The 22297-nt window shown below is 39.1% G+C and overlaps 1 pseudogene; it reads left to right on the plus strand.

The window, feature by feature from the left end:
• LOC148093240 (serine/threonine-protein kinase MARK2 pseudogene) overlaps positions 1 to 22297 on the plus strand; it is a 196543-nt pseudogene that overhangs the window by 87867 nt on the left and 86379 nt on the right.

Genomic DNA, 22297 nt, shown 5'->3' on the forward strand with positions numbered 1-22297 from the left:
AAATTAATATTTTCATAACTTTTCACATCATTGTCCTTATATTTAAGTGAATAATACTATTAAAAGTTAATAAATACAACCAAAATTATACTCATTACCTTAAAAATATCTGTGAAGTAGATATTATAATTTTAATTTTATGTGTTGAGGAAACTGAGGTTCAGTTCTCATCATAACATGCTTATCACATTCAGCACAAATGAGTATAATTCATATCAGAATGTTGTGGAATAAATACAGTTATAAAGGTCCAAATGAGAGTGAGACCACATCTTACCAAGGTATTGTGCAACCAGCATCACTAGGGGAGTTGGAGGGAATAAATAGGGCAGGATAACATTGGAGAGAAAAACATTGGGAGTATTCAAGGAAGAGTGAAGGGTCAATTTGGTGGAACTAGCATGCACGTTGAGAAACAGAGGTGAGGCTGGAAGAGTAATCGACATACATGTTAGAGGGCCTAAATGTTTAGTTGACAAGAACATACGTAGCTATGGAGAAAATCAGAGCCCTATGAACTTTTTATACAGTGAAATGACATAATTCAAACTATTCCTTAGAAGCATTTAGAAGATAAACAAAGGTAGCATATTCATAGTGGATTAGAAAGGGAGAGTTTGGAAATAATCTGAAAGAGAGGGACTAGAAGTTAGAGGTCTCACAAATTTCCGTTAATAAGTGTGAGTTATACTTACACTTACTGTAAATAATGGAGATTTACAGTTAGGCCACCATTTTGGGAAACATCCTATTTGGCCTCAGAAAAAGTGTTCCATGACCTAAATTAAATTACTTAGGTACTTCTCGTACTCTAGCACCAGCGTTGTCTTATCTGGTTTCCGTTTCTGAAATGTGCTACCTTGAACCCTCATACTTAGGGTTTCAACACTGGGTCATCCTTTTGAACCAGAACATCCTTCCTGCATCCCAGCATTTTCCCTTGGCTGCACCTCGGACTCCTTACTATCCATAAGCTTTTCCATATCAGTCCCCATGGAAGAGGCTGAGTCAGGCAGAATCACTTCTGAGGGAACTTGAAGTAGAATAATTTAGAGGGACTAAGAGAACATAGACCAGCTCATAAAACAGGAGTTTGCCTAGTAAGAGTTTACCAGCAATTACTAACTTGATGGTTATCAAAACTTTATCATCTATCAGAATCACTGAAAGGGCTTGTTAAAACAGATTGCTGGGTGCCATCCCCCATTGTTTCTGATTTTACTCAGTGATGGGACTGATGCTGCTTCTCTGGGGACCATGTTTTAAGAAAACCATTTCTCTTAACAGAAGTCTGACCTATATCTTCAAAGCTTGCTTTTATTGGTGTCTTTTGGATTTAGTAGTGGAGAACTCAAAGGTTCATATTGTTTTTCAGTGACTATAGATGGCATGAATGGACAAATTCTCAGCCAAAAGCTATATTGAATAAGAATTCATGGTCTTTTAGGAAATATGTTTCTTTACTGTTCATACTTTCAAGAGGTAATAAGGTTAATTCTTGAGTGTCCTTTCTAAATAAAAATTTAACTGTGGCTAGTATCTAGGAATAAGAAGCATATTCATGAGTTAAAATTGTGATTATCATTACATATTCAAAGCTTTCTTAGGTTAAAAGGAACTGTATTTTATGAGTGGTAGCAATGAAAATGTCAGTTGAGGCTTTATTACTACTTTATAACTAAGACTTGAATCTAAGATGTTATTGGCATTCAAATAGCTTACTTTTATTCATGAACAATGATGATTTTATTCATACGAGCTCCAAAATGAATAATTTTCACATTATAAAGGTGAACACAACTATGAATAATCCATCAGTAATCATTCTTTCCTGCTGTGCATGGTGGGATGATTTTTCAGATTGATTCAGACAACATTGGTTTTTGTATATAAAGAGAAAAATATTGAGAAGAGAGCAGTGATAATCAGTTCTTAGTTTCAAAACAGAAAAGTAACCCTGAAGTTTCCCAATACTATCCCCAAAAAGCTCACTGTATGTCATACAATATTTAGGACAATTTTATGTTAGATTATAAGCACTAGTGTATTTTCAACATGTTTTAATTGTCAATTACATTTGTTACTCTAGATCCTTAGTCCATACAGGCTGCTATAACAAAATACTACTGACTGGGTAGTTTATCAACAACAGGAATTTGTTTCTCACAGTTCTGGAGGCTGGAAGTTCAAACTCAGAATGCCAGCATAGTTTGGTGAGGGCCCTCTGCATTGTGTCCTCCCCGGTGGGAGGGGTTAGGGATCTATGTGGGACCTGTTTCATAAGAACACTAATCCCACTCATGAGGGCCTCCTGACTGAATTACCTTCCAAGTACCATCACATTGGGTATTGGGTTTTCAACTTATGAATTTGGGGGGGACACACACATTCAAGCCATATCACCCACTATACACAGTGCACTTTAGGAATTGTGATCATACACACACTTGTCAAATACACTTGTCTGGGCCCTTCTTAATTGTATTTTTTATGCATGTGACTGTGCTTATACTTAACTCAGATTGCAAATATGGCTGCATTCATGATCTAACACACTTAAAATGTCCTGGTCCAATCATAAATGACAGATCATAGGACAAAGGCTCCTTGTATAACTTCCCCCATCATTAAATATTAAAAGTGAACTTACAGGCTAACTGGTAATGGGTGCCTTGAATGTTTAATATAAGTAGATAAGTTAAACAACACCTAATTATCTATCAGTTCATGAGAGTGATAAATATTTCCAGGGTAGTTGTTGAGTTACTTACATATATTAAGTAAAATCATTTGTTTTTACCAATGAAACCTATCAACTAATCAGAGAACTAAAACCCCAGATTTGCTAGTTTGAAATTAAAACTATAAGCTATTATTTCAGACTATTAAAAAGATATCTTCATTAATATTTATATAGCTATTATATATATATGTGTGTGTGTGTGTGTGTGTGTGTGTGTGCATGCATGCATAGCCATGTACACATATACATGTCTCTCTCTGTAGGGATAGATATCGATACATTTCTGCCCTTGTGTAATTTCGTCCCCTTGCATATAGATGGGACCCATGACTTGCTTCTGACAAACAAAATAAGGCAAAAGTGATGGAATGTATGTGACTACACACATAATTATGTTACATAAGATTGTAGCACTTGTCAGACTAGAGTCTCTGTCGCTGGCTTTGAGGAAGGAACATTCCATGAGGCAAGAAACTGCTAGTGGCTTCTAGGAGCTCAAAGGGGTTTCCAGCAAACAGCCAGCAAAAAGTTGAAATTGCTAGTCTTATAATAAAAAAGGAGTGAACTCTGCTAGCAACCTGAGTGAATTTAGAAGCAAATCCCCAGTAGTCCTCAGGTGAGAGCCCAGCCCCAGGCAACACCTTGATTGCAACTGAGCCATTGTGATCAATGTCCTGCATCCACTATAGCTTGGAACCAGCTAACACATGCCCAGGCTCCTGACACATAGAAACTACAAGATAACAAATATGTAAGGTTTTAAGTTGTTATATTTGTGGAAATATTGTTATGCAGCAACAGGTAACTCATACAACTTTTGGTACCTGGAAGTGCGATGCTGTGGAACAAACTAAACTAAAAACTGTAGGAGTTGTTTTGGAACCAGCTGGGTGGAGGCTGGATGGATTTTTAGAAGCCTGATAGAAAAAGTCTAAATGTCCTAGTAAAGACTGTTAGAAGAAATCTGGACTTTAAGGATGGTGTTTGTAAGAACAGTTCGAATATATATTTTCTAATCTGTGACATCAGGATTAGTACCTTCATTTAAAGACTCTGTCATGAAGTAAACAATGGAGACTGTTCATTATTGACGTGTCTTTTTTTCAAGGATGACTAAAACGTTCCTTCTAGTTCAAGAATGATTAAAAAGTACAGCTTTCTGCCCTTGGACAAGGCATACCACCTTAAGCTGAAGTTAGCTTCTCACCTGTAAAGCGAAGCCGTGGTTAGTGGAAGTTGTGACTTTCAGATGGTTCTGGCAGCTGATTTCTCTTTGCAAATGACTGGTGCAGAGTGCAGTAAGTATTGAGAAAGCATTGGGCAACATATCCCTGCCCACTGAGTTCCTTTCAACCTATTCCATGGCCCGAAGGACACTCCTTGGAAACCAGATTAGTAGTGGTTGAGAAACTTTTAAACTGTGTGATTCAAAGTCAGGTGAAATGTCAACTAACTCATTAATGTCTGGAGTCAGAGGACACATACACACACACACCTATGTGTGGATCATTGAATACCTGAGTCAAATGGTCATGGAAAATTAAGTTTGTTAGCTGATTTACCCCAACCTGCAGCAGCTTGAGGAAGCACAGGAGTTAAGAACAAATGACAATTCACAGTGGTTCTGAACCTCAGACGTCAGTCAAGACCTAAATTCTTACCTTAAAAATTTGATCAACAATTTTGGCAAAAACACTTTTTTCTAGGTCTAGAATATGAATCTTGTTACCACATTATGTACCTGGAAGAAATTCCGACAGGTTTATGTGTGACAGTAAGGTCACATATAAAGAGGGGTGTCTATAATTATGTGCTTTGTAGTCAGCTGCTTCCTTTAGGCAGTCTACCCTCAAAATCAATCAAGAAACTCCTCAGGGAGCCGCTTGCTCTCATAACTACTAACTTTCTAATTATGGAATTAAATTATTTTATTATATTGCTGTCAACTCCACTTAAAAAAAATCCCTTCTAAGTCAGAGGGAAAAGCCGTAGAGCTGGGACCAGTACATGCTCATACAAGCCTTGCTTCATAGTTGGTGGACAGGAAAATACCACTCCTGAAACTCTTTGTGCTCTCACCACTACCCTGTCATTTATGTTGATGAGGTCACAGCTAGGCACTTAGTGTGAATTCTATCATCTATCCTCTTAGTTACACTATATGAAACCATTGTTATACATATTTTACACAAGAGGAAACTAAGTCTCAGAGAAAGAAAGTCACATAGCTAGTATGTTACAGAGCTAAGTTTTTTATTAATCACAGTGAAGAAAGCAACAACTAGAAAACGGAAAAAGCAGCTGTGTGCGTGTGTGTTTGTGTGTGCACGCATACACGCGTGTTGTATCTGTGAGTGAGACTTTGGCTGGTTTGATTTATATAATTCCTATGGCTAGGTAAGAGTCTTACTACACTGCATCACATATTCTACTGAAGCTTGAGTTTCAGCCTCCTCGGGTTTATAAGACTGTCTCCTGTAACCAGATTTGGCATTTTTATTTTAAGTATGTTTTTATTGATTTTTAGAGAGAAAGGAAGAGAGAGGGATAGAGATAGAAACATGGACAAGAGAGAAACATCATGGATTGCTGCCTCCTGCGTGCCCCTTACTTGGGATCCAGCCCGCCACCCAGGCATGTGCCCTGACAGGGAATAGAACCATGACCTCTTGGTTCCTGGGTTGACACTCAACCACTGAGTCACACTGGCTGGGCCAGATTTGACATTTTTGTTAATTGATCCTCTAAAGCCAGGGTCAGCAAACTGTAAGTTTTCTGGGAACATAACCATGCCTATTTGTTGAGGTATTGTCTGTGGTGGGTTTTTTACCACAACAACAATGTTGAGCACAAAGACTAAATATTTACTATTTGTTTCTTTACCAAAAAATTATGCCCACCAGCACTCCAGTGGTGGTATTTGTATTTTTCTTGCCATCCTACTCTGGTGTAGTGATTGTGTCTTTATTGGTCTTATCCCTTGAGCTGATTTTAAGTTGCTGGTAGTTACTCTGTATACTTACATATGTGTCCTTTTCAATATCTTCCACAGAACAATAAATATTTGTTGAACTGAGTTAAATTGAATCATCAAAATCTTACAATTTTGCATGTAATCAGGCCCTCCCATATTTTGGGCACAATATTTAAAATGCCTATAGAGCACATGCAGTCACCTTTGGTGGTATTTTGTGTTCTCTATTCAGTCAAATTATTTTATTTTTTAATTTTTAATTTCTATGGCAGTTATTGCAAGCTAACCACTTTAACTCTTACTTTGCCTCACACAGTGTAGAATGGTTGGGAAATGGCCACCCAGACCCTTTGCTGTTGGTATGGCCACATGACAAGGTCTTGCCACTAAATATTTCCACGGCAAGCACTTTTTAAGAAGTTGATATACTCTGTCTTTTCCATTCTGCCACCAGGGTTCACTGGCTCTCTTGGCCATAGGGGGATGGCCCAATTACAGATAGAAAGTGCATGGCCAGGATATTTGCACTGGCTGGCTACACAGGTGAGAATAGTCCTTAGTATATTTATCCTGTGACCCTGGGAGGTTTATTGGTATATTGTTTCAGAACCTAAGCTGCATGACTGAATAATATTTCATAGGCAACTGCTTTTACTTCATTTTTTCCCTGGCAACAATTGGCTGTCCTTTGCGGTAAAACATTCATTAACTCATTAACAGGTCAGAGTTTTTTCCCTTCAAATGACATCAATGTCTCTGGGCTAATGTAAGACTCACATGAGATCTATACAGGAGAAGCAGAGCAGAAGTACTTACAACCCCAAAGATGTGGCTTAATGAATTATCTGCTGCGAGACAGCGCCCTACAGCCCCCAGTGCTCACACGTTACCCAGGACAGCTACTTGTGTACATCTCTCTGTGTGGATATGTATTTGAGTCTGTTGGGCCTCCCCTGAATCCCCAGTAACAGTAGTAGGCCCAGCATCAGGCCGATGGGCACATTTTTTGCCTCTTAGATCTTTTGCTTTCCTTAGTTTCCTTAACCATGAGTGTGTTTAAGTCACATGCTATGACAACGTAATGACGGAAACAGCAAATCCAGTTAAACAAGTTTGCTTTTTCATATGATAGGTGCTATCTACTTATAATATTTTGGCACAAATGATTTATCTTATTTTTACAAAATTAATCAGTTTAAGTCTTTTTCCCCCATTGGCAAAAATAGAATCCTTCTGTATATGCCAAATGATTTTCATTTAACCTGTATTTAATAAGAGACATTCAAATGTGTTTTTTCTTTTGTTTTTTTTTTTAGCTGCAGAACTTTTTTGTTTAAATGAAGAAGTCTCCCAGTATGAGTAAGGGATCAATGTCCATATACTGTGGTTGAAATGGGAGAGCACGAGTAGACTCAGACCTTTTCCCCACTGTCTGTGCAGAGGCCCCACAAAGGCCCGGAGAACCCCAGGTTTATCCACTGGAGTAGAGACTTAAATCAAATCAGTGAAATTTCTATAGGACAGTTGCATATATTTCTTTGGTTTAATATATAGTGTTATACATTTTAAAAAGGAAACACTGGTAGGGTTTATTAAAAAGAAACTGCTTTTAGTTTTAGAAACTTCAAAAAATTTGAGTATCATTTACCAGAAATCCCCAACCTTTATTCACCTTGCCATTGCTTATAGATATAATCAAGACATTTCATTTTGCAGTACTTAACCTTTTTAAAAGCTTTATTTCTAAAAATCCAAATAATTCCTTTAGTCATTGAGGAGAACAAAGTTCTGCTGAACGGTGATCTGATCCAGCAATAGCATTATCCTCTACACATATTAGTTTGGCACATTCTTTACTTTTGAGTAGAAACAGAAATGAAAGTGCTTATAACCATTTCTGAGTTAAAATTATTTAAGTTTATTAAAGCTTCTTTGTCAGTAATATAAAACAGGCACATCTAGAGGAATAGTACTGTATTTCTCATTGACCTTATCACCATTTTTATATCATAAAATATTCATTTTATATAACTTATTTAATTATGTATATGTGCTTATAATCATAAAGGAAATCTTAGCAAGGTACGTGGTTATAGCATGTATTCAGTAAAGGATCAATTTTTCTGTCTTTGTTTATAATAACAGATAATCAGAAGTCTAGAATTTGAAAATAAATTGAGCAGTATAATATTCTGTACCCATAAGAAATCCTTAGTCCTTTAGGGGCCCTTTTCACGGAAATAAAAATGGAAGACTACTTTGCCATCTAGTGGCCGCACTCAGAAATGGAAAAGTTTTTATTGTTTCAAATAGTTGCATTAAATTTTAACAAAATGCTGAATTTTTCTTAAGCAGAGCAACACTTGCTTTCTTTATTGCTTTTGGCAGACATTTTGAGAATTTATTAACATATTAAATAAGGTAATTTTTAAAAAGTAGTTTGGTAAAAATGGGATTTAAGAATTCCAGGATAACTAAAAAGTGTGCAGTGCTGAATGAATGTTTTCAAATACAGAATATCACAAAGTGAGAGCAAGAGAGAAAAAGGAAGGAAGGAGAGAGAAATTGATCTCTTTACTGAATTGTTTAAAAGGGGGAACAAATTAAAAAAGAAGCATTGTTTAGTAAAATTCTAAAGCTTGAACCAGAAGTCCCATGGGCTCAAGGAATAATTCTTTAACATATGGAAAGTTTGGCAAAGGGGAAAATGTCTTTTGGAAGAAGCTGTCTGGGAGGAGGGAGAGAGCAGGGCTGATGGAGAACAGCTGCTGAAGGGAAGCGCTGCTGTGCAATGAATTCTGCAGCCCTGCAGCTGGATAGCATAGCACGCTGGTGGCTGTTTTCCCTCAGTCACCTGAGTTACTGCTTTGTGGTGGGAGAGAGACCCAGAGAGAAAAGTATAATTAAAGGAGAACTTTCGATAAACTGGATATACCCTGTGCATTATCTTGTTAAATGAAATAGTATGCTAGAAAAGAAGACTGTCTAATCACTTCATGTTACACCAATGGAGAGTCATTCTCTGAGTGTTTAAACCCTGTGCCAGCTGCCAAATCAGTCCTTGCTAGGCCTGTCACTTGGGCAGTTTTCAAGGGGCCTCATAGGGCTATACTGTCATGAAGAATGAAGAGATTATTAGGAGAATCAAGCAGTTGGGCATTTTAAAACTTTTGCTAGCGAAACTCATGGTACTAGTAATTATCAGCACATTAGAACAGTTTGCAGTGTGTCAGATAGGAAAGGAGTTCCCCTGTAGTGAGGCAAAGAGGCAAGGGGAGGACCCCTTAGTTTGGGACAGTATTCTTGGGCTGGCCTGCAGTGAGGACACAACTTATTTAGGATTAGTGTCCAAGTCTTAGAAGGGGGTGATAATAATTAGGGAATAAAATAAAATTGGAAGTCCTAGAGTTGGTATATGGAATGAAGAGGACATTTTTTGAGATATAACAGGAAGATGTCCTACTGGTAGGAAAGGGGTACCACCTATCACCTTGCTTTCTCTTATTTATAGCCTTTTGCAAGGAAAAAAAAGTATTTCATGGAGCAGGCAAGATGGAAGAATTTTACAGTAGCACATGGATTTGGGGCCTACAAGTGTGTTGTTTATATAGTGGTGGGGATCTAGATGTCTTGAGCTAGAGGCTTCCAGCTACCTGTGAACTAGAAAGGCAGCCCTGTGGGTAAGCCTGAAGCTGGCAAGCACAGTGGGAGCCCAGAAACCTGTGGTGTTATAGCAGTGTGGCTCCCAGTGTTGTTTTCTACTGCTGGGCCCGATATGGATAGCTGAGCTATGCTGAGCTGTCAGCTTTTCTCTTTCAGAAACTTAAGAGTTGGGATCACTTCCAGCTTGGATCTGAGGCTTTAAGAGGCTGAACCTCCAACATCTAAACTAGGGAACTGTGCTTAGTTTATGGTTTGGCATGTGGACAGAGGAACAGGAAAAGCCAGTCTGCAGAGAAGCAGCAGAGATGAGAGATATTAACAGAAATATTTGAAAAGTTTTATATTATTTGTTCAGTTTGTTTCTATGTCCTAGCCGTATTTCTGCCCTTGAATTTAATTAGATGCCTCTGCGTCCATGTAATGGGACCATCAAGAACCCGCAGGACAGCGCAGCCCAGCCTGTGTGGCTCAGTTGGTTGAGCGTCGTCCAGTGCACTAGGAGGTTGTGAATTCCATTCCCAGTCAGGGCAATATGCCTGGGTTGTGGGCTTGATCCCCAGTAGGGGGTGACAGGAGGCAGCCAATCGATGTTTCCCTCTCATCAAAGTTTCTACCTCTCTTTCCCTTTCCCTTCCTCTCTCTGAAATGAATAAAAACATAGAAGAAGAAAAAAAAGACCCTGCTGCACAGTTCAGAATGAGTGACCTGATCCTGGTCTATGTTTCTGCCTTTGGAGAACTTTCTAACTCTTTGTGATTCTAACCCTCACACTCGCCTTGTGTTTATTTGTTGTATAGAGGAGCCCTGATACTAATGCTTATGGGTTCTCCTGGGAGCTCTTGGCTGGGCCCCCAATCTAGAAGAAGGGCCTGGTGAATAAAGGTGTGATGGTGGGTGGGTGGAGGGAATGCAGTCAGTATCCCAAAGGAAATAATGTCTTCCTGGAATCTGATGCTTGAGTGGGACTACCCAAAAGAATTGATAGAGACTCTGCTAGTTAAAGGGCCCAGCCCAGAGAAGAGAGATTACTGTGTGCTTCAAATAAATGAAAGATTTCCATACTGACAGGGAGACAAAAATAAGGAAAGAGCGAAAAGGAATAAGGCATGAGACAGCCAGTCCTTAATATGGAGGGTCCAAAGAAATGGAGATGGCCCTGGAGGTGGGGCAGAGCAGATGCCAGGTGGAGGGGATTTATGAGGTAGGGAAGGGCAGGGGATATTTGTAATACTTTCAACAATAAAGCTAAAGGAAAAAAAATAAAGGACTCTTACCTTCAAGGCAATGGTAAGGCCTTGAAAACAGCAAGTACTTTCTTTGTGTTATGAACAATTGCTCTTGCTGCAGAATGAATGTAGGGGAGCAGTTAGGAATCTGCTAAAAGGTGGGGGCTCTGCTGATGAAGAGAAATGGAGTGATTCTTAAAAGGTTTATAGGAGATGGGAGTGATGACAGACCTGATGGGAGAGTGAAGAAGAGGGAGTTGCCAGGGGTAAGCTCCAGGCTGAGCTACTCTGTGCACAATAGGATCGGTTCTGGAAGAGCAACTTTATATGTCAGGCTGAAGGTGGTAATGGGGTGGCTTATTGACTAAAGGACAGGTTGCGTGCAGGTTTGAGTATGAGGTGCTGAGGGGCTTCTGAAAGGGAAATGAGATGAACAGGAGGAATATAGAGGCATGTGACTGGACCATCCATGGTGAAGTGGGTGTGTCTCCCACTGGCAAAATTGTGTTGTTTGTGTTTTTCATCTGGAGAGCAGAGCACTGAACCTGGACAAATGCTTGTTCACTTCAGAAAGGGCTTTCAAATGCAAGAGTAGAAATGCAGAAGTATCAGATACACACCAGAGAAAATATTCACTTTATGAATGACTTTTCCCCAGGCTGTGCCTCAAAATATAATTCAGAAACTTCAGACATGATGAACAGAAGAGTTTTACACAGAGTGATCTTGCATTGACAGGAAAGATACACAACCTTGCCCTTTATAAGCCATGGAAGGCTGCCTTCAATGTTTACACATTGATTCCCCTAACAAGGCCAGGAGAAATGGCTCCGTATTGTCATTTTAGGTAGTCATGTTCATATAAAAGAACATATCTGTTACCCATAGTATGTATTTTAACATAGCCATTTAACTGTGCAAATAGCCACACCAAAGTGCTGATATAAAATTAATGTTTTTTAGTTTACTGAAACATTTGCCCATTTCCAGATGTCTCTGTATGTTCAACTTGACTGTCCAAAGTATGCAAATCTATGTATTTATTCTCCATGCTGGGAGAAACGTTGGCCTGGGGAAAAGTGAGGGAGTGGTTCAGAAAGAAGAATTTCCTTAATAACTTCCCATTATTGAGAAAGATTGTTCAATTTTGAGTTTTCCTTTTGAGTATTTTTAATTCAAATTTTAGAAATTTAAATTACTTTAAGTCTGCAATGGATCATCACAAATATTGCTGGCTGATATGGCTCAGTGGTTGAACCAGGACGTCACCGGTTCCGTTCTGTCAGGGCACGTGCCTGGGTTGCTGGCTCCATCCCCAGTAGGGGGCAGCATGCAGGAGGCAACCTATCCATGTGTTGCTTGCACATAGATGTTTCTATCCCTCTCTCTTTCTCTGTTTCTAAAAAATCAATAAAAACATATTAAAATATATATATATGTATATATAAACTGTTATCATTATAGCAATTTAAGTGGCCTGAAGGCATGCCTGCTGTTTATCTTTTAAGTGACAGGCATATAGGGAGGAACTTGGTTTCCATTTATTTAATGCTTTTCATACTTTGATACTCCAGAGGTAAAAAAACAAATTTCTCTTGACATGAAACCTGATTCTGAGAACTCTCTCTGTAGGTACCATGTTTACATTGCTTTATCTCAGGCTTCATATGCCTGTGAAAAAATCAGGTGTGAACGTTGATGCTTCTGTGTGTCACAGTCTTTCCAGTTGAAACTCAGGGAACAAAGAGAGGAGGGAACTAATGTTTATGAAACTTACTATATTCCAGCGACTTTTGTATCTCGAGTTTATTACAGCAGTCCATTTAGCAAGGGGTTTCTAACCCTGTTATAGAGAAGAAGAGTGACTCTCAGAAGGGACATTTGCCTATTTCACACTGCTATGGAAAGTGTAGAAACAAAAGGTTGATCTTTCTGCCTCAACATTCATGCCACTTCCACTCTGCCAGAGGTTTCCAAGTTGGTTCCATGGAGTCCAGGGACATGGGGAAGTGCCCTGGGGCCACCTTGCTCGTAGAATGTGGGGAAGGAAGGCTGCTTGACTAGGTCTTGGTTCTCTGTGTTGATTTCAAGCAGAGCAATTCTGCTTTTAGTTGTCCCACTTATTGGATTCATTAAAATTAGTACTGAGGAAAATGGCTTCTACTACTTAAAACTATTCATAAAGTATTGCACCATAAAGTTAAAGTTCTGAGAAAGGCAGTGGATGATAAAACTAGAGTCATAAGGTAAAGATAACATCAGTTCTGGGTATAGTAATTTGCACATATCACCATTTATATTTAAAATTATTTGTTTTTTTTCTCCAGTGTTCACTGGCAAATCACTTTCCTATCTGTGTTTTTAAGGTGAATATATAGGATTCTGGAATACTGAAGGAGCTTTCTAGATATGTTGGAGAAAGATAATAGATAAAGACAGCTGTGGAGTGTAGATGTAGATGAAATGGAGCCACTTCCCAGAAAAAGATCCGAAAATTACAGGCCAACTAACTGTGGTTCAGAGTAGGGAATGCTTTGAATCCTGATTCTGATTCATGATTCTGATTGGGGACAATTCCTGCTTTAACCTAACTTTTAATATTTTAAAAGCTTTATTTAGGTACAGTAGTCCCCCCACTTATCCACAGTTTCATTCTTTGTGGTTTCAGTTACCCGAGGTCAGCCACAGTCCAAAAATGCTAATTGGAAAATTCCAGAAATAAGCAATTCACAAGTTTTAAATTGCACACTGTTCTGAGTGGTGTGATAAAATCTTGTACCCCATGCTGCGTTCCACCCAGGATGTGAATCATCTGTCCAGCATCCTCTCTGTGTAGATGCTCCTCCACCATTAGTCACTAAGTAGCCATCTGGGTCATCAGGTTGACCCATGTGGTATCGCAGTACTTGTGTTCAAGTCATTCTTGTTTTACTTAATCATGGCCTCAAAGCGCAAGAGCAGTGATGATGGCAATTTTAAAAAAAAATTATCTTTATTGTTGTAAGTATTAGAGATGTCCCCTTTTCTCCCCATTAATCCCTTCTAACCTGCCCCCACCCCCTGTCCCAGGCCTTCACCGAACTATTGTCTGTATCCATGGGTGATGCTGACGATTTGGATACGCCAGAGAGACCTGTGAAGTGTATGTATTGATGTGGACCAAAGTTTTGCCTTTTGGGATACTGATTTTAAGCTGGTTATTAAGAAACAAAAGACTCAAAGAACCTTGACCCTCCTCCCTTTCCTGCCTAAGAGATTCAGATGGAAAGGCCTGATTTAGGAAGAAAATCTTAGGATGTTCTCCTTAGCTTAATTTGAATTGAGTATGGTGGATAGGAAGGCGCCAAGCAGGGGCCTGGTAGCTGGATTACCTTCTGTGTCCCACTGAAGCAAGAATGTACCTGCCACGTATATTCCACTCTGCCTCAACTATCTGTAAATTGCTTCCTTTGAAATCCCATCATTGCCCCTCCCTTTGTCCTTTGTCCAAAAAGACCTATTTACCCAGTTTTGCCTCTTTGAATTTTCATGCTTATGTGAATTCCCCGTGCACAGGTATTAAAATTTGATTTTCTTCTATTAATCTGTCTCTGATTATTAGCCCAGCCAGAAGATCTTAAGAAGGTGAGAGCAAAAGTATTAGTTTTTTAGCCTCCACAGTATGTATAGGAAAAAACATAGTATATATAAGGTTTGGTATCCACCAGAGGTTTTGGAACGTGTCCCTCATGGAAAAGGGGGGAAGACCATATTATTTACTTGATGTTTTGTTATCCCAACTCTACTTCCAAGGAAACTGCTTCCTTTACATCCGCTGCAGAGGGATGCAGCCCAATTATTTCATGAGAAAAATATGATCAGTTTGCTTTGTGGTTTCTGGAACAACAGCATCACTCACCTGGGGGCTTTTTATAAATGCAGATATTCACACTCCACCCATAGACCTACCCACTGGAAACTGTGGGTGGGGCCAGCAGCCTGTGTTCTAATGAGCCCCCAGGTGCTCCTGATGCACCGCAGAGTCTGAGAACCCTGCAGGGGGAGCTGGCCTCTGAGCAGGCTATAGCTCACCTGGATACTGGCCCTGAGAGGGTGGCATCTCCACTCTTGCCACACTTGCCCCTGAGGTGATGATGAGCACAGCTATAGCTTCCTGCATGGGTATGAGAAAACTGGAAATCAACCAGCCGTTAGCAGAAAGAGGCAGAGAAGACGCTTAAAGAGAAGTAAAGACCAAGAGTTAGTAGAGTCACTTCACCTGCATGCTGTGAAAATCCCTGTAGATGAAGGGGTGAGTTTTGTGTTCCTCACTTCCACACATATTCTTACAATAAGCTTCCATTATGTGAGGCACCTCACAACCTACATAGTTTAAAGCATTTCGACTCATGCATTTAGAATCTACCTAGATGGAAGAAAATATATAGTAATTGAGCCAAGCAGATGGAGAAGGGGCAAAGATGCAGTCTTCATTTCTACTCCGAGAAATTAATGATGTTATGTACAGAAAGGTCAGATGAACAAGCTGTCGGATAAAAGGTCTCTTTTGGTACAAATGCCTTCAGCAGAGCAGGTGACCATTGTTACAAGTATTAATACTAACATGTACTAATAAATAATATGTATTGTACACCCCTTGTGCTGGAAGCTGTTGTCTGTACATACATACGTATATAATATCTGGCTTCACATAATAACTCAGACATGTTTGTACTGTTACTGTATTTGTCTTATAGATTTACAGATAATAACATTAAGGTGGAGATAATTTAATTACTTTGCCGAAGGACACGCACGTAACCTGTTACTGAGGGAGGATTTGCAACCTGACGCCAGAGCCTGTACTATCAACTGCAATGCTGTATTGCTCCTTGATGGAAGTTATTAAAATTAATACTCTAGGTTTAAGCATCTATAAATTGCATGTTTGTCTCTATGGCAACCATATTCAAAGCTATGTGTTGGACCCGTTTGAAATCACCATTAACCATGAGAACCACATGGCTCCTGTGTGTCCCACCAGGCATGTGCCTGTGATTATATTGTACATATGACTCTTAAAACCTCCATCACATGAATGCTCAATTCTGGGAGGTCTACTTTTAGTTCATATATGAATCGTTTACATTTGATTTCCTAGTGGTAATCCTGAGCAAAGAGAGGGGAAGGGGAGAAAGTAGGTACTGTCCTCCCCTTTCTAGATCATGAATGGATTCAGAAGTTTTATTGAGGAATAGTGTGAAACCTTGGGAGTCTTTCCTGAAAGGTCTGGGGAAGGCCCTTACCCCGTAAAGACAGGGAGCCATCTCCTGAGTGGATCTGAGAAAGGCATGCCCATCCTAAGCCACATGTGATCAATGCTTTTATGTATTTTTTGTTTATTTTATTATTTTTTAAAATATATCTTTATTGATTTCAGAGAGAGGAAAGGAGAGGGAGAGGGAGATAGAAACATCAGTGATGAGAGAGTCATTGATCGGCTGCCTCCTACACATCCCCAACTGGGGATTGAGCCTGCAACCCGGGCATGTGTCCTGACCAGGAATCAAACCCCGATTACCTGGGTCCTAGGTCGATGCTCAACCACTGAGCCACGGCCGGCCGGGCAGCTTTTATGTATTTTTTTAACACACAGGTGAATTCAAGAGAGAAAAATATATATGAATGTTAATTTTATGTTTTAACTCAAGATTAAAATGGCACAGTGTACACAGAAACTCAGTGGTAAGGCAGGGGCTAGGGGCTGAGTCCTTTTTTTCTTACTGTAGTCGTCACTGATCACCTGTGATACATCAGGTACTACACCTCTACAGAGGATGCAGAAAAACTATCTGCCTCCTCCCATCATTATCCAGGCTTTTACTGATGTGGTTTAGTGCCATTGCTCCACTGGGTTGGCCAGCGAGCAGCTCTGTGCAGGGTGGGCAGCCGTAGAACCACCAGGGCTCTGGAAGTGTAGATTTCCTACACTCTCTTCCTTCTCAGAGCCACATGGCAAGAGCTTGATGACTCCTGCCACCTGGAAGCCCTGCTAGACTGTATACCTCCATTCAGTTCTGGAAAAGTGTGAGGAAGGAGTGTCCTCACTAGAAGTGATGCCCTCCACCTATCCCTGACCTCTACCCTTGGTTGCCCTAGAATGCTCTTTCCATCAATCTATCTCTTTAGTATGAGCTAAAAGTCTGATTTTATTCTAGTCGTAGTCAGAAAAGCTAGGGGGTGTGTTTGTGTGTCTGTCTGTGTGCACTCACAGGCACATGTATATGGGTTTATGAATGAGTGGAAGGGATATCTGTGGGGTGGGGTTGGGAGTGAAGCAATTTAAAGTACAAATGAAAGGAACTGAGGATGAATGTCTGGTTCCTGGCTCAAGATGTTTCTCAGACGGTGTGTAGTGTTTAGAAGCCTCCCTGACACGGCAGGTCACCCGCAGTTTCCTAACATTCTGATCCAGTAGAAATGGGGTGTGCTTTCTCAGTAGGCTGCTGAGTCTGAATCCCTAATTATCCTTTTATTTGTCTGATGAGTAAAATGATCATTTCAAAAACCCTAATTGGCATTTAACAAGTCCCTATTTAATCTAAATGTGAGCCTCATGTAATCACAACTTTTCATATTAAAAAAAAGATATTCTGATGAAATTCGGTGTCTCAAAGAGCAACCAGTTGCAAATAAAAAGCTAGAGAGCTCATAAAGCTGTGATCGTGAGATCACTCTTTGTATAATTTATATTACGGAAGCATTAATTTTTTTCTACATAATATTAGATAGTATGCAGAGTGGTTAGTGGACACCATTTTTAGAAAATGCTATCATATGCATCTCTCTATTTCTGTTTTAAAAAATGATCTAATTTTCTTCCCATTTAACATAAATCAAATAAAAGCATGAAGTTAAGCACGATAGTAAGGTTATATAATTAGAAAAATATGGGAACTACAACTCTAGTGAATAATATTTCTTTAACTATGACAGTTATTATTCTATATTTTAATTAAAACAATTTAAGTAAAAACAATAATGCCATGTAGAACAAGCCAAATGTTAGATTTAAAACCCTGATATCAACTGAGGGAAATGCCACTAGGTGGAGCCCATGGTTTCTAAAAGCTAGAATGTCTCCTCTCAAGCAGTCCTGGGTATAAGTGTTTTCTGCTCTCTTGTTAGGGATGGTGATTAGGCTGATACATCAGACACTCATTTGGCTACTACAATTAGGAAATGGGACTTTGAGGTTGGGCTAATCCATTTTTCTTTTTGTATGAGTGCATAAAAGAATGCAAGTACAGTCACCCCATATCTGGAAATTAACAGTATCTTAAACAGACTTTCTGGAAAAGAATAATCAATAACTTGATAATCTTACAGCAAAGATAATTATGGAGCAGATTTGTTAAAATACAGTTTTCTCTTATTAGTGGGCATCAAATGTCCACTTTAAAAAGAGTTAAAGGTAATTATAACAAGAATATACTATAAAATGTGTAAGTCAGTCATATAGCAAGTAAAAGAAACTCATTTAAAAACTACTTAGATTGCCTTCATCAAGCAGTTGCAACCTGTTCAGTACATTCTGTGAAAACATGTAAATTTGGTATAACTCTAACAGTATACATCTATTCTAAGAGGACAAGTGAATAGCTTTCCGCAGTGATGGTGCAGGTAAGCCCATTAAAAAAGATAAAAATTTTTAAAGGTTTATTGAGGTATAATTGCCACAGACTATATATATTTAAATTGTTTTCTTGCATGCACACACACACACACACACACACACACACACACACACTACAATAGAGCACCAAAGCATTACCACCACAAAAACTGTGAATGTACTGTTCTACATTGAAAGTTTCCTTGTGTTCCTTTGTATCCCTCCTTTTCTCCTTCCCTGCTGTCCCCTCTACTCAGAGAGTCACTGATCTGTTTTCTGTTACTATAAATTAGTTTGCATTGTTTACATGGATTTTGGAGGTGGGGTGTCTGGCTTCTTTCACTCAGAACTGTTTTGCGGTTCGTCCACGTTGTTGCAGGTATCAGCAGTTCCTTTGTGGTTATTGCTGAGTAGTATTCCAAGGTTTGGATATACTGCAGTATGTTTAGTCATTCATCTGCTGGTGGGCACTGTTTTCCCCCCTCAGTTTGGAGTTATTACAAATGAAGCTTCTATGATCATTGATGTTCCAACTTTTAAAAAAAACCCTCACCCTAGAATATTTCCTCCATTGCTTTTCAGAGAGTGTGTGTGTCGGGGGAGAGAGTGAGAGAGAGAGGTGAAGCAGAGAGAGTCTGAGGGCCAATGCTCGAACCACAGCCAAATGGGCTAGCGCTTATGTCCCAATTTTGTGTGGACATGTATATCTTTTGATTGAGTGGAATGGTCACCTGGTAGGTATCTGTTTAACTTACATTAAACTGCCAAGCGGTTTTCCAAAATTGTCATGCTATTCCTCCTTTTATATGTAATAAAGCACATATCTCTATTTTATGAATATTAATAAAAGCAATTAACATTACAAGTTACTTAAGTTAGGGGGTAAAAAGATGCCCTGGCCTTTCTTTTGTTTAATACTGCACAATCATGACCCTGGCCAGTGTGGCTCAGTTGGTTGGGTGTCGTCTGGTGCATTGAAAGGTTGCTGGTTCGATTTCCAGTCAGGGCACATGTCTGAGTTTTAGGCTCGATCACTGGTATGGGACATGCAGGAGGCCCCCAATTGATGTTCAACTCACACATTGATGTTTATCTCTCTCTCTCTCACTGTCCCTTCCTCTGTCTCTAAAAATTAATTTTAAAAAATCTTAAAAGAAAATACTGCATTACCCTGTACTCCATATTGAATTTGTCTCCTGTGTACTGTGGAGGGGCAGAAATAAATCCATCATCACTACCTTTAAAATACTTGAGTACTACAAATAACTTAAACTGTCATTGGACAATTTATGGGAAAGATGAAAAAGCAAATAAGATTTTTGTTTCACCAAAATGCAAACATGATGAAACACCCTAGAATTGTAAGCAGTTTGTGTAGCCTCATAATTTTATCACTTTTAGTTGAATACACATCTCAAAAAAAATTAGAGCAGTTTCTGTTTCAATGTTCCATCCTAAATTCAGGCCATGTGTTTATATTCCATATTGAAAAAAAATCAATTACTGCATTTCCAGCAGAAAATTTTCTCACAGAACTTCTCAGCATATTAACTTCTCCAGTAATGAGAGATCTTGTCGTGCTTGTAGCCTGTCATGGTCTTTACTCAAGTAAGTCAGTCTAGCCACACTGTAAGTTGCACTTAATTATCTTTTGGAAAAAAAATAGCTTTATGTTTTTAAACAAATGAAAGTACACTGTAAGAAAGAAGGTATCAGTTAAATATTTTGAAAGTATTCCATTATTAGCAGTTGTGTGACCTTATATCAACTACGTAATTGTCTTTTGGCATCTGTGACATGAGGATAATGCTTTTGTATACAGTACATCTTTTTTGAGGATTGAGAAAATTAAAACACATAAAGTATTTAGAAAGTACTAGTCATATAGTAAGTATTCAGTAAAATTAGTTTTTATTATTTTTAAAGTTCTCCAAATATATAAGATAGTAGTACACAAGTTTGTATTGAGAAAAACAAAAACATATACAAAGATACCCTTCCTTTCTTTCCTATCTCTTGATTCCTATAAAGAGCATCCCTGTGCTAACCTTAAAATAGTCAGATCTTCTATACGTCTCGAGATTCCCACTGACTAGAACAGTTTCTCAGATTCTCAGAGAACTTTTATGGTTTTTGTTTTTTTTTATGATTTCCTAAGTCAAATGTGATTCCTGACCCACTGTGATTGGTTTGTTCAGTATGCTGCTTTGGTAATTTTTGAAACATAAAGATTATGTAAAATTAACTACATTTAAATTTATTTAATTTAGGATTTACTTAAATGTGTGACTATGTATTACTTTGGCTAGAAAGATGTTCAATACTTTTTCAAAGGCAGAATAAGCCCATGTGTAATAAATTTCTTTCGGTTTCAAACCTATTGAAATGATGGATAAAATTTTGAAGTCCTGCCCGGCCGGGCGTGGCTCAGCAGCTGAGTGTCAACCTAGGATCCAGGCGATGGGGGTCTGATTCCCGGACAGGGCACATGCCCCGGTTGTGGGCTCAATCAATGACTCTCTCATCATTGACGTTTCTGTCTCTCTCCCTCTCCTTTCCTCTCTCTGAAGTCAATAAAGATATGCTTAAAAAAATTTTTTTTTGAAGTCCTAATAATGAAACAAATGAGTTAAAATATTCAAAACAAATGGAAACTCTCTGTGGCCTAAGAACAGATGGGAATTGTAAATAGTTTGTGTTGCCAGGAAAACCCTGTGGTGAGGTGGGCCTCAGTCTGTGTGCCACACAACGCTCATTCTAGCGAGACTCGGGGGCTAGGACCTCAGGCTGGAAGGGGTGTGAGGAGAGGAGGCACCTCACCTGGTGAGAGCCGCTGCAGCCGGGCTCCCTGATCAAAGCTCCTGGGCCAGAAGAATAGCAAGTCCTACAGTTTTTAAAATATAAAGTAACCCAGTGTTAGTATATCATTTTCGTAACTACAGTTGAGTGCCATTGTAAGATGATGTCAGAACAAAGTGAACACCCAAGTGAAGACCATTCCATATTGTGAGAAAGGCAGCCGAGTATGCTGGTGCAGACCACAGACTGGGGAGTCAGACGGTCAGGGTGGAATCCCAGCCCTGCCAGCTCTAATGTGTGACTACTCCCGGCCTCAGTTTCCTCCTCTGTAATATATGACTAATGACAGTGACTACAGCATAGGATTGTTTGTATGAAATAGGGGTGTGCTTACTTAGAATTCAGCAGGTAGCAAAAACTACATAAGGTTTGTTGTTACTAGTGAGAAGTGTGCTCACCCTATAATGTGAAGTGAATCATCATGAAATACTTATTTTTCTACTATCATATTCAATTTTAAATGTCCTCCTTCCAAGTGTTTCTTAGACTTCTTTTCTTACTTTGAACACATATGTGAAGTGCTGACCCTAGATTGAAGTTTCAGCAAATGTAGAACCTGACCTTTCACTGTTAGGTGAGGAAGTTCGTGCATAGCTCTTTACCTTTGGAAAATCTGTTTCTCTTGGATGAAATTCATTAGCCCAGCAAATTGTGAGGCAATGAGAGTGTAAATCCCTGTGTGGGAATTTTTTTCTCCCTAAAACTTGCTTTGCCTATATTCTATATTCTCATGCTTAAGGCAAATCTTAAAAACTTTAGGGAATCTTGGTCAGAAGGGCATAATTGTTGGGTAAAGGGATTGGCCAAAATTCAAGATCTCTTGCATTTTTCTATTTCCCCCCCATACTCCCCTGGCCCTAACCCACCCCACTGTTAACAAGTTTTAAAGCAGTTTAAGCAGTCATTAAATCTTGCTGGGAAATTTTGGGGCCATTCTAAGTCTACAAAAGAAGTTCAGAGCAGGGAACCACTGAACATTTTCTGGCTGACAGAATTCATTGTTTTTGGTCCTGAGCATAAGCTTGGCACAGGAGGAGAAGGTGGGAGGTTCCTCGTCCCTCCATGCTTGAGAATTCATATTCCCTGAAGTGAAGAGAGAAGAGAGCAATATATGACGGCGAGAGTATGAAAGTGCATTCTTTTATGAAATGCTAGTTATAGTTCAAGGATATGTTTTG

Source organism: Miniopterus natalensis, chromosome 4 (assembly GCF_054644295.1).
Source record: "Miniopterus natalensis isolate mMinNat1 chromosome 4, mMinNat1.hap1, whole genome shotgun sequence".
Classification (NCBI taxonomy): domain Eukaryota; kingdom Metazoa; phylum Chordata; class Mammalia; order Chiroptera; family Miniopteridae; genus Miniopterus; species Miniopterus natalensis.